This window comes from Delphinus delphis, chromosome 1, assembly GCF_949987515.2.
Source record: "Delphinus delphis chromosome 1, mDelDel1.2, whole genome shotgun sequence".
Lineage (NCBI taxonomy): Eukaryota > Metazoa > Chordata > Mammalia > Artiodactyla > Delphinidae > Delphinus > Delphinus delphis.
The window spans coordinates 82,760,054-82,773,230 of NC_082683.1; the positions used below are offsets into that span (position 1 = coordinate 82,760,054).

Below are 13,177 nucleotides of genomic sequence, written 5' to 3' on the forward strand. Positions count from 1 at the left end.
TGTACCAGGCACCTTAGGAAAAGGAAGACGGTGTCACAGTTTGTATCCTTGATGGCCTCAAACGACAGGCAACCCTCCAGCTGCTGAGGCGGATGTAATTATTAACCAAAAACAGGATGAGAGCCCACTGCTCGAATAAAGTACTCACCAAGGTCTGCTCTTCTCTTGGATTTGGGCTCGATGGGGTCCTAAAGGAGGCACTTTTCCTCTGATGTTCTCTCTTTCTAACACTTCCTACCCACCGTGGATTTAAGTGGCTGATGAGAGAAGGAAGCAAATTCAAAGTGCATGGGATGGCAGGTTACTGTGTAGACAGATGCTCCCATTCCCACTGGGGACCTCTAGGAGATGGTGTAGACCTTGCCTGGCCTTGACCCCCCAGCCTGGGTGAGGAAGCTGGGGGACGAGTTGGCCAATTCCCTCTGTCGCCGGTGGAGAGAACCGACCTCCGGCAAGTCTGCCCAGCCTGTAGGCCAGCAAGTTTCCACAGACAGAGAAATCCCTCAGCCAGAGTCCCAGAATGTGTAGGCCTGAGGAAGCGGGAGTGGGAGTGGAGCTGGGCGAGGCCTCACAGCATCTGCCTCGTTCCCACAGGCCCGGGCCTGGAGCAGCGCTGCACGCCAAGAGGAGAGCCAGCAGGCGCGTGGGAAAGGTGAAATGAATACTCAACCCAACCCTGGGAGAGAAATGCGGCCCCATGGGTGTGGGCCTCTCACCTCCACCAGGGGGTAGGGAATCGGGGACGGAGGTGTTGTTTCATACCACTCTCTCTCGAGAGGTTTCTTTATGAAAACACAGAAGGGCTCAGGGAAACAGGTTTGAATTAAACTTACACATGGGTCCTTCACAGCCTGAGGACAGGTTCAGAGTGTCCTGTCTCACACCATCTTCCAGTGTGACGAGCAGAGGCTGTGTAGGAATGTCTCGTGCTTTCCATCCTCACGTAAGTGTTCTCTGAGACCAGGGTCCGATCTTGGGCCTCCTGGAACCTGCTCCATATTCCAAGCATCAGGGAGGGGTCAGTGTTCACGTCTATCTGGCAGGTGGAAGTTTCTGTGACTTAGAAACGGGTCTGTGAGAGGCTGTAATGAGCCAGCTTCCTGGGCACGGTGATGAGCCTTTCTGCTCATCCCACGCCACCCAGGCTCGACAGGGGCTGGAAAACCCTGGGACCGCGCTGGGGCCGAGACGTGGCCCACGTTCACGTTGGAAGTGACGCTGCCTGGATTCTGGGTGCCAAGGAGTTTGTTAGTACTTATGAGCCGCTCATCAGAATTGGGGGAGGTCAGCCCAGACTCTGGCAGGAAGGGAGGGCTGGGGAAGGAGGCTGAGTGTGTGTTTGTCTGAACATCTGGGCACATGGTCAGCAGCCCTCCAGGTGGTGGAGTCTGTGATGCCGCTCCTGGGCGGCACGGCCGGGGGGCTGCCAGGTGGCAGGGGGACCTAGGAGGAGCTGGCAGCCACTCCCTCCCCTCTTTCCCCAGGTTCTGCGTGCAGCAAAGAGAGCTGTCCGGTGTAAACCCCCTTCGTCCTCACACTAGAGCGGGCTGAAGCTCCCCGAAGCATCCTGTCAGCTCTCTCAGTTTTCAACTGCATCACAGAGGCACTGTTTAATCAGGAGAGAGTAGAGGCAAGGGAAAGTACATCTTCCTTCCTGACCGAGCGCTCGCTCTGTGGTTGGGCGCCCAGCACAGTAACTGCTCTGTCCAGGGGTCTCCACAGGTAGGGGATCGTCTGGGGACACAGAGACACCTGGGACTGGGAGACGGGCGCTGGGAGAGAGCCCTGTACGGGCGGGTAAGAGGCAGGTACGAGTCGGTACACGTTCCTGTTAATGTGTTTTCATCTACACTGACAGTGCTGACTGGTGAGGCACAGGTGGAAGCCCCAGGGTGGCTCCTCTCTCAAAGCCAGTTCCTTAGCAGCTGGAAGCCCAGAGGAGGTAATGGCTGTGTCCTGGGGAGTGCCTAAAGCTCAAAGGTTTGGCTTTTCTCCACCAGCTGCTATTTTATTGTATTTAGAACAACTCTTCAGTCCTTTCCTATTTCTACTCGGATAGGGCTGGGCTTTTTCCATCTTTATACACCCGAAACCTAATTCTTACAGACCTTTCTCACAGAGAATTTTATTTCAAGTCGTCTATCTTGCTAGTTAGAGTGGTTGTTAAAACTGACCAAGAAGATTGCTAGAAAAGGCATCGCCAGAAGATGAGAGTTTTGAAAAGCAGCTGGAGTGGAAAGTTGAACGAAAAAGGAGGCCCATATTGCGTTTGGCAACAGGAGCCGTAGGGACCTCATTCTAAGGAGGGGCCAGACCACTCACTCAGGCTTCATAAGAGGCTTCAGAACCGGCCCTGCTGGCTTCCCAACCTTCACCTGGCTCCCCCCGCAACATAAGCAGGGAACCAGGGAAGGGAAGACAGAAAGGACAAGTTTTCACCAGTGCAGTGTTCACAGGGAGAGGTTACTTCCTCCCCAAAGCGACGTGGAGAGTTGGATGTGCTAGAAGACCGAGGGGGCCATGTGAGTGGGACAGAATGTGGTGAAACTGGGAAAGTTCTTGGGGGGCCCAGCATGTGTGCCTGGAGGTTTCTGAAGGCAGAGGCCTGAAGGATTAGCATGGGTAGAGGTGGGAGGGGGCTTTCTGGTAGCTGCTTGGCAATGAGTCAATGAACCAGCGGGCCAAGAGAGGCAATACCCACCCGGAGAGGAGGGTAAAGACACAGACCAATGATGGCCAAAAGGAGATACAGATGTCCTAAGGTGGGCTCAGTTCAGGGGTGTGACTGGACAGGGCCCAGAGAAAACCCTGCCCCCATTTATGTGGAGACCAGCACACCAGCGCAAATTTCCAGTATCATGTGCACCCCGACCGAGCCAAGACAAGACTAACACCACCCTCCCAGCACAGTTAGATGACCAGTCATGTGACATCGCCCTGATTCTCCCCCACCTTCTTCCCTGTCCACCCCCACCCCCAACCTAGAGCAAATTGACCCTGAAAGGGAAGGTGAAGAAAGAGAGGGCAGATTACACACACCATCCTACTTCAAGTCCTGAGCTGAAGCCTGACTATCCCATTGAGACAGGAAAGGGGAGATTTAAATTGGATCTGAGATTGGAGTTTTGACTCTGACTGGGCTGGATGCTGAGTGTGACCAGTGAGTTATGGAATCTCCTTAAGACATCAGTACAGGATGGGCAGAGGTGGTGACTGGGGAAAAGAATACCTTCTCACACTTGTTCCCCACTTAGCTGAGATGCCTCAAACTGTTTTTGCAGCCATGAATTCTAGGAACTTTAAGAACATACTTTCTTCTTGAAACACAAGATCTCGAGAAAGCTAGAAAATGGAGCAAGAGTGGTTTCCTTGTTTGAGGCAGAGATCTGAAAACTCTGAAACATCCCTCAATGCCTGGAGAGCTATTTCTTGAAGATGTGTCACTACACAGTGTATTAGTTTCCTACGGCTGCTGTAACAAATCACCACAGACTTAGAGGCTAATACAACACAACTTTATCACCTTACAGTTCTGTAGGTAAGAGGTCCAACATGGGTCTCCTTGGGCTGGAATCAAGGTTTCGGCAGGGGTACATTGAGTGCCCACAACGCACCGCTTCAACCTCCTCTCTTGCCTCCCTCCTCCACTTTTGAGGACCTTGTTATCATATCGGGCTCACCTGGATAATCCAGGATTATCTCCTGATCTTAAAGGCATTTGGTTAGCAACCATAGTCATTTCATCTGTAATCCTGATTCCCCTTTGCCATGCAACCTAACACAGTCACAGGTTCTGGGGATCAGGACGTGGACAGCTTTGGTGGCCTTTATTCCCCTCCCACATGTAGCTTACACATTATTGAATTCAATTTAATTAAACAAAAATGCATGTAATCCTCACAATACACAAGCCAAGATTCAATCACATTCCATCACCTGCCTCACAGGGGTTCTGTGAACTAGAGAGGCAGTAGCCAAGAGATGGCCGGACTTTCATCATGTCTGGAGGGTCACACCAAAGCCGTCCCATCCCAGTGAGACCCCAAGCAGGGGCAACAGCAGGAACACGTGCCCTGCACGCACCCCGGCGGTAAGGGGCTCGGCACCCCTTGCTGCACTCGCTGCTCTACTGACACCTGGACTTACCCTTTCCACTGATAAGCATCTTCTGTTGCAAGGTTCTGGACTGCAAAATCCCAGGCGTCCTTCACCAGTTTCAGGAGCTGCAAGATGCTGCTGACTTAGGGAAAAAGAAAGGTGGTGAAGGGCGCTGTCACCGGCACTCCTGAGTGCTGAGGCTTACCTTTCTCTTAGGGTGGAATGTTCTGGCTAAAACCTGCATTTGCACAGGTGCTACAGACAGTGTTGGAGAAAGAGTTGGAGTCAACTCCTCCTGATGTTCAGGGAGGGCTTAGGGTGGAAGGCTCTCCAGAGCCCAGCACTATGAACTCCGCCTGCTGGGATGGGGAAGGGTGCGAAATCCTTACGACTTTCCATATGTTTCAACACCGGTGTCTGTTCCCCTCCCCTCCCTGCTCAGGCTCCACTAGCCATTCTTGTCTGGCCTCCAAATACAGAAATGGGAATCCACCCCAAGCCAGGACCAGGTTCCCGAGACTTACAGGTGTCCTGGGCTGGGGGAGGTGTGAAGAGCAGGCTTTGTAAAGCTTCACTCCCTCACACGTCGATCTATCAGTCAGGCACTCTAAGGTCAGGGGGCCCTTGTCTTATTAATGGGCCCAGCAGCTTAGGTTGGCCCTTCTGGTCCAGCGCAGCCCCTGGACATCAGAACTTTCCCGCTAATGCTCTTTCCCCTGTCCTGTCATCAGGCATTTTGAGGACACGAGTCCAGATTCAGACCACCCTCATCTATGGAGTCTGTCCGCTGAGCCATCCATTAGTGACCCCCTTCCCCCTGGAGCAGTGCCCACCATCCCCAGGTCTTTTACACAAAAGTTCTTGTTCTTTTTCTTTTCTTGCACAATAAGCCTTAGCAGCTTGTTGGAAAGGACACAATGTTCCGTTAAGCCCTTAGGAACATAAGGACTTATTTACTCTCCTGGAGAGTAAGAAGGGCCCAGTCCTCCGTTAGAAACACGAAACCATCGGGACCATGACCCAGCCTTCCCCCAGGAGCATTCATTCATTTAAGATGAGGTCATCTTCTCCAAAAAGTGGACCAAAGGTTTTCCTCCTGAAGCACAGAAATCCACTCTCTAAGCACATTTTCTGTAATGAGTATTATTACTATCATCCTGGAAAAAATAATCACCTGTATTTGTAAATGCTTGAATAGCAAGGCTGTGTGGATAGCAGTCAAATGCAGCTGTGTTTCCGACTAGAGAGACCCGTTTCTCTCATTTGGATGTGGAACCATAGCCCTACGTGACGATTTTGTCACAATTGTTTTAGAGATGAGTATACGTGGACGTTTCCCACCCCAGAAAGAACTCTGCACTAGGTCAGAAGACCCGGTTGCTAGCCTGGTTCTTTCACTGACTTGACCTTGAGCCTCAGTTCCTTCTGTCAGGAGGGAGAACAGCATGATCCCGCCCGCCTGCCTGCTAGGGGCGCAGCGAACCCCTGATGAGGCCAGTGGCACAAGCACGCTGGAGGCTACACGGTGCCCTGCATCACGCGTTGGCATTAGTGGCCCTGGAGAGAAGTGGCGGAGCAGCCCTGAGGTTTTGGCGATCCCGCCAGGCTAAGTTAACAGAGAGCATCCTGCCCAGATCCACAGAGAATAGGACAGCAGCCACAACGGCAGGGTGAGTCAGGGAGAAGCAGGGGCTGGGAGGGGGCGCTGAGCAGGAGGCCAGACTTGCTGTGACTTCCTTTCTGGCAACAGTGAGAGAGCTGCCCAACCTGGCAGCCAGGCAGGCAGGATCCGCTGCAGGGGTACATTTCCAGCAGAGGAGTCATTTAGGAAATGTCTCTACAGGGACTCCCGGCTCTCAGCCTGCCCGTTGGGCCCAAGGGCGGGGCTCCAGGGCCGCATGCCCGGGGACAGCCACAGAAGCTGTCACACCCCTGCTCACCAAGACTCCCCCTCTAATCCTGCTCCTCCTCGAAGATGGAACCTGTGCACAATTTTTCCCTATTCAGTAAGAATTACCAGCACCTGGGCTGCATGTGACTGACTTCCTAGAGAACTACTTTCACTACATCATGTTTTACTGTGTGACATCATACGCTCACACTGAAGGTGTGAACAGAAACCATTTCGGCCCACACAGTTTTGTTTTTTTTATTTTTTATATTTTGCGGTACGCGGGCCTCTCACTGTTGTGGCCTCTTCCGTTGCGGAGCACAGCCTCCGGACGTGCAGGCTCAGTGGCCGTGGCTCACGGGCCCAGCCGCTCCATGGCATGTGGGATCTTCCCGGACTGGGGCACGAACCCATGTCCCCTGCATCGGCAGGCGGACTCCCAACCACTACGCCACCAGGGAAGCCCACACAGTTTTACTGCAACATTAGCAGGGAATTCCCATCCCACAAAACACTCACTCAGGAGGATTAATGTTGCAAATCACTCTGCTTACCTCAGGAACTTCCCCCTCAAAACCATTAAACAAACACATGACTTTTCAATAACAAGACTCTGGAACTCTCACTTCAAAACCCTCGCCTTTCCGTGTTCGCTAATCTTTATTACATTGAGATCCTTAGTTCTAATCAGGCTCCTGCACGGAAAGACTTGCTTTAAACTAGACCTCAGACCCACCAAACTTCTCACCTTTGAGATGCTACTGAGACTCTGTCAAGTTTGTGGTAAGCAGGCAACTCAGTTTTGCCTTTTCCAAAGGTAGTTTTGGCTGTATTTTTGGAGAGCCAGAGTTTAACAAAGGATACGCTGAGAAATATCACCTGTTTTCTGAGTCTACTAGGATATTCGTGCCCTCACCAGAAAGGCTTCTTTTCCTTTACATCTTTTTTCTCTTCACATTTACCTAATTCGTGGCATTTTGTGTATTCCTGTACACCATCCCCAGGGTGTGGAAGGAGGAAGGTATTGTAGCTGATGCTGTCAGTGTCCCACCTGGATCCCCAGGGACCACAGGTCCTGCCAAACACCAATTGCTAGAATCTGCATTTGTGCCTGAGGGTTCTCCCCCCTCCCAGTTTAGATCTGGGGAGGGCTGCATAATCCGTGCTTCCTTCAGCAGCCAGGGATGCTAAGAAGTAACACATCTCCAGCGTGAGCGCTCAACCAGGGTCTCTGAATTTAGCACATGAATATCCCAGCTCCCTGGCCCTTGGGTGGAATATGTTTTCAGGCATGTGTTTTACACCTTGTCTCAGAGTTTCCCCTCAGGATTAAGCTTTAGTGGCTCACTGTGGTAGCTGACTACTTGGCTTCCTTTCCTTCCCTGGATCTCTTTCCCACTTCCCTTTGAGTGCTACCTCTACGTCCCAAATAAACTATTTCCACTTGAATCTTTGCCTCAGGGTCTTCTTCTGGGAGAACCCAAACTAAAACAGGTATCAATAAACACAAAGGAATATAAACCAGTAAAATGTCTTACACGTTACAATATTCAAATAAATGTTTATTACATTAAAGAGACAACATTGCAAAGTATATTCGCAGTGCTTAGCTCAGAGCTGGGCACATAGTACGTATTCAACAAATGCTTGGAGAGGAAGAAAAAGAGCCTAGTCAAGCATAGGCTAGATGATCACCTGGTGGGAATATTATAGAGGTGGTTGAAGAATCAATAGCTAAGTAGACAAGACAACCTTTAAGGATCCATGCAGGTTTATTTCTGTGGCTGTGACTGTTGCCACAGTGGTGGTGGGAGCCTTCTGGGTGCTAAGAATGGGGGCTAGCCCGGGTTTCTCCATTAGCCTCTCATTTCCCTATTGAATTTCTTTGGTCCCATAAAATTTAAACAGCTTTATTGAGATATAATTTATATTTTATAATATTCACCCCTTTAAAGTGTAAAATTCAGTAGTTTTTAGTGTATTCACAAAGTTGTACGACTATTACCACGATTCATTTCCAGAATCTTTTCTTCACCACTCCCCTGCAAAAACGTGTACCCGTTACCAGTCACCCCCATTCCTCACTTCCCCAGCCCCTGGCAAACACTATTCTCTTTTCTGTTTCTGTAGATTTGTCTATTCTGTACAGTAATTATAAATGAAATCATATAATATGTGCTCTTTTGTGACTGGCTTCTTTCACTTGCCATAATGTTTTCAAGGTTCATCTATGTTGTAGCATGAATCAATATTTCACCTTTTTTATTGCCAAATAGTATTCCATTGCATGGATGTACCATATTTGGCTTATCCATTCATCAGCTGATTGAAATTTGGGCTATTTCTACTTTCTGGCTATAATAGTGCTCTGAACATTCCTGTGTAAGAGTTTGTGTGATCAAATATTTTCATATATATACACCTAGGAGTGGAATTGCTGGGTCATATGGTAACTCTGTGTTGAACTTTCTGAGGAACTGCTAAACTGTTTTCCAAAGGAACTGCACTATTTTACATTCCCACCACCAATGAAGGAGGGTTCCAATCTCCCTCGTCCTCATTATTCTTGTTATTGTCATTTTTATTATTGTCATCCTAATGTGCATGAAGTGGCATCTTATTATAGTTTTGATTATATTTCCCTAATGACTAATGATGTTGAAGATCTTTTCATGTGCGTATTGAACATTTATGTATCGTCTTATGAGACATGTCTATTCAAATCCTTGGCCTATTTTTAAATTGTGGTTTTATATGTTCTGGATATTAGACCCTTATCAGATATATGATTTGCAAATATTTTCTCCCATTCTTTGGCTTGTCTTTTTACTTTATTCATAGTGTCTTTGAAGCATAAAAGTTTTCAATTTTGATGAAGTCCGACTTGTCGATTTTTTGCCTTTGGTTGCTTGTGTTATTGGTGTCACATATAAGAAACCATTACCCAATCCAGGGTCATGAAAATTTACACCTATGTTTCCTTCTAAGAGTTTTATAATGTTAGTTCTTATATTTAGGTTTTTGGTCATTTTGAGTTAATTTTTGTACATGGTATGAGCTAGGAGTCCAATTTCATTCTCTTGCATGTGGATATACACTTGTTCTAGTACCATTTGTTAAAAGACTATTCTTTAACATTCCCATTTATCATTGCAACAAGAAGAAAAAAATACCTAGGAATAAACCTACCTAGGGAGACAAAAGACCTGTATGCAGAAAACTATAAGACACTGATGAAAGAAATTAAAGATGACACAAACAGATGGAGAGATATACCATGTTCTTGGATTGGAAGAATCAATATTGTGAAAATGACTATATTACCCAAAGCAATCTACAGATTCAATACAATCCCTATCAAATTACCAATGGCATTTTTTAGAGAACGAGAACAAAAAATCTTAAAATTTGTATGGAGACACAAAAGACCCCGAATAGCCAATGCAGTCTTGAGGGAAAAAAATGGAGCTGGAGGAATCAGACTCCCTGACTTCAGACTATACTACAAAGCGGCAGTAATCAAGACAATATGGTACTGGCACAAAAACAGAAACATAGATCAATGGAACAGGATAGAAAGCCCAGAGATAAACCCACTCACCTATGGTCAACTAATCTATGAAAAAGGAGACAAGGATATACAAGGGAGAAAGGACAGTCTCTTCAATAAGTGGTGCTGGGAAAACTGGACAGCTACATGTAAAAGAATGAAATTAGAACACTCTCTAACACCATACACAAAAATAAACTCAAAATGGATTACAGACCTAACTGTAAGACCGGACACTATAAAACTCTTAGAGGAAAACATAGGAAGAACACTCTTTGACATAAATCACAGCAAGATCTTTTTTGATCCACCTCCTAGAGTAATGGAAATAAAAACAAAAATCAAGAAATGGGACCTAATGAAACTTCAAAGCTTTTGCAAAGCAAAGGAAACTACGAACAAGATGAAAAGACAACCTTCAGAATGGGAGAAAATATTTGCAAATGGATCAACGGACAAAGGATTAAACTCCAAAATATATAAACAGCTCATGCAGCTCAATAAAAAAAAAAAGAAAAAAACCCAATCCAAAAATGGGCAGAAGACCTAAATAGACATTTCTCCAAAGAAGACATACAGATGGCCAAGAAGCACATGAAAACTTGCTCAGCATCACTAATTATTAGAGCAATGCAAATCAAAACTACGATGATTGATCACCTCACACCAGTTAGAATGGGCATCATCAGAAAATCTACAAACAACAAATGTTGCAGAGGGTGTGGAGGAAAGGGAATCCTCTTTCACTATTGTTGGGAATGTATATTGATACTGCCACTATGGAGAACAGTATGGAGGTTCCTTAAAAAACTAAAAATAGAACTACCATATGACCCAGCAATCCCACTACTGGGCATATACCCTGAGAAAACCATAAATCAAAAAGACACATGCACCCCAATGTTCATTGCAGCACTATTTACAATAGCCAGGTCATGGAAGCAACCTAAATGCCCATTGACAGACGAATTGATATAGAAGAAGTGGTACATTTATACAATGGAATATTTCTCAGCCATAAAAAGGAACGAAATTGGGTCATTTGTAGAGACGTGGATGGATCTAGAGACTGTCATACAGAGTGAAGTAAGTCAGAAAGAGAAAAATATCGTATATTAAGGCATGTATGTGGAACGTAGAAAAATGGTACAGATGAACCGGTTTGCAGGGCAGAAATAGAGACACAGATGTAGAGAACAAACGTATGGACACAAAGCGGGGAAAGCAGTGGGGGGTGGGGATGGTGGTGTGATGAATTGGGCGATTGGTATTGACATGTATACACTGATGTGTATAAAATTGATGACTAACAAGGACCTGCTGTATAAACAAATAAATAAAATAAAATTCTAAAATTAAAAAAAAAAAAGACTACTCTTTCCCCTATTGAATTGTCTTGACATCCTTGTCCAAATCAATTGGCCGTAAATGTAAGAGTTTACTTCTATACCTTCAATTCTATTCCACGAATCTATATGTCTATCCTTATTCTAGTACTACACTGTCTTTATTACTGTAGCTTTGCAGTTTTGAAATCACGAAGTATGTCTTCTAACTTTGCCCTTCTTTTTCAAGATTGTTTTGGGTATCCTGGGTCCCTTGCATTTCCATATTAGTTTTAGTATGTTCATCAATTTCTGTAAAAAAAAGCCAGGTGGGTTGTTGCTAGGGATTGTGTTGGATCTGTAAATCAATTTGGGAAGTGTGACCATCTTAACAGTATTAATCCAGTTCACAAACATGGGATGTCTTTCCATGTATTTAGATCTTCAATTTTCTTCAACAATGTTTTAAAATTGTCAGTCTTGCACTTCTTTTGCTAACTTGTTCCTGAGTATTTTATTCTTTTTGATGTTATTATAACTAGAATTGTTTCTTAATTTCATTTTTGATTTTTCACTGTTAGTGTATAAAAATGCAATGGATTTTTTATGATCCCACAAAATTTTAAAGTCTGTGTTTTTCCCTACAAAATCAGGAATCGTCATTTTCAATAAATATTTTCTGCATCCTAAGGCATGAGATTCTTTGAGGCCTGTTACAGAGCACTCAAATCTTGCTGCTGTTTCTGAGACAAAACAGGCGAAAAAAACATCTGGTGTTGGGAAGTGAAGCGTGTATGGTTTCCTTAGCATAGATAAGGCAGGTTTATAGGGAGTCACGAACTTTAAAAAATGAGAAGTCTTTGAGCATCAAACATAGATCTGAGGGTGCTACAAATAGGTTATAAAATGAAATATTAAGATCCAAGAGCTGGTGGTATAATAAGGGCAAAAGAAATGCATGTTAAAAAGAACAACACATAAAAACCCTCTCGGAGAAAATGAGTATATGCATTCTAGTACCAGCTTTGGTCATTGGCTATGAAATTTAGAGCTTGGAGGGATCGTAGAATCATCCAGTCTGCTCCTCTGAATTTACAGATGAGAAAACTGGGTCTAGAAAAGTGTAGTGTGGGGTAGTATAAGGGAGGAAAAAGCCAAGGGTTTGGAAACAAATGACCAAAGTCATCACTCCTAGGAGACCTTAGGAGGGGTTACTTAGCCTCTGTCAACTTCAGTTCTTTCTCTGTAAAAGGGGAAAAATGCCTGCATTTTAGGGTGGTTTTAAGGACAGTTATTCAATGAGTTATAGTCTTTCCCAGCACCATGTGCCAGGCTCTGTGCTTGGTGCCGAGGACAGAGTGGAGAACAAGAGACACAGCCCGTGACCACCAGAAGAGTAGATTTAGGGTGAAGATGAAACGAGATAACAGGGCACAAGGCTCAGCATTGTGTTTCTCTGTCTCATTCCAAGTTCCAGTTAAATTTCCCAAGGGCAGGGGGCTTAGTGTCTTCATTTTTGAGTCCTGAGTGCCGAGTACAGTACCTGACACACTGAAGGTGCTCGGTAAGTGTTTATTGAACTAAATAATTTTTTTTCTTCTTACCCCTAGGAAAAGGAGAACTTTAGACACAAAAGGGGAGAACAACGTTTGCCAGGCGAGAAGGCAGAGCATTTCAGGAGGAGGTAACGACCAACATGGAGCTTGGCGTAAGACCAGGTCCTGGGCCAAAAGAAAAGGCAAATATTATCAGTTGAGCCAGGGATTATTTTATTTTATTTTTAAAAGAAAGCTTTTCTCTTGATAAGTTAAAATGAAAACAAACAACAACAACAAAAAACCTCTGTGGTCCCTTTTCCCTTCTAGTGACATCCACATACAAATGTCTTTTCTCACCAAATAAATCAGTTATTCTTAGCCAGCAAGGCTAAGTTTTAAAATAGAAGTAAATGCAATTTGTGTCAATATTACTCTGAGCGAAAACTAAAAGCATTTCTGTGCATACCATTAGAAGTTTAAGCCCACCCAAACTGGGATGGTAAGAACGATGAGGGCAATATACTGTAATTACAGGGAGAAGGGAATAACTTCAGGCTCCGGATCAGGAATTCAGGCCCGTGGGCATCACTGTAGATTTCTGCATTGGGAGGACCCCTCGTTCTTCCTTCTGGGTCCACAATAGCTTGAGGCATGCAGTCCTGCTGGGAGGGGAGATAGGGAGCAGGAACCAGGCAGAGACCACCAGAGCAGCTGATTCCCGTGAGCCGTGTGTCAGGCATTAGATAGAGCCAGCCAGCTCCCTGGTCTCTCCTTG

At 45.8% G+C, this 13,177-nt stretch overlaps 1 long non-coding RNA gene across 1 annotated transcript; it reads left to right on the plus strand.

Moving 5' to 3' along the window:
* The first annotated feature begins 781 nt into the window (after positions 1-781).
* LOC132421312 (uncharacterized) lies at positions 782-12,749 on the plus strand. Its single transcript, XR_009518591.1, has 3 exons — positions 782-943; positions 1,485-1,722; positions 12,475-12,749. It is a non-coding gene; the product is annotated as an uncharacterized lncRNA (long non-coding RNA).
* Positions 12,750-13,177: the final 428 nt, after the last annotated feature.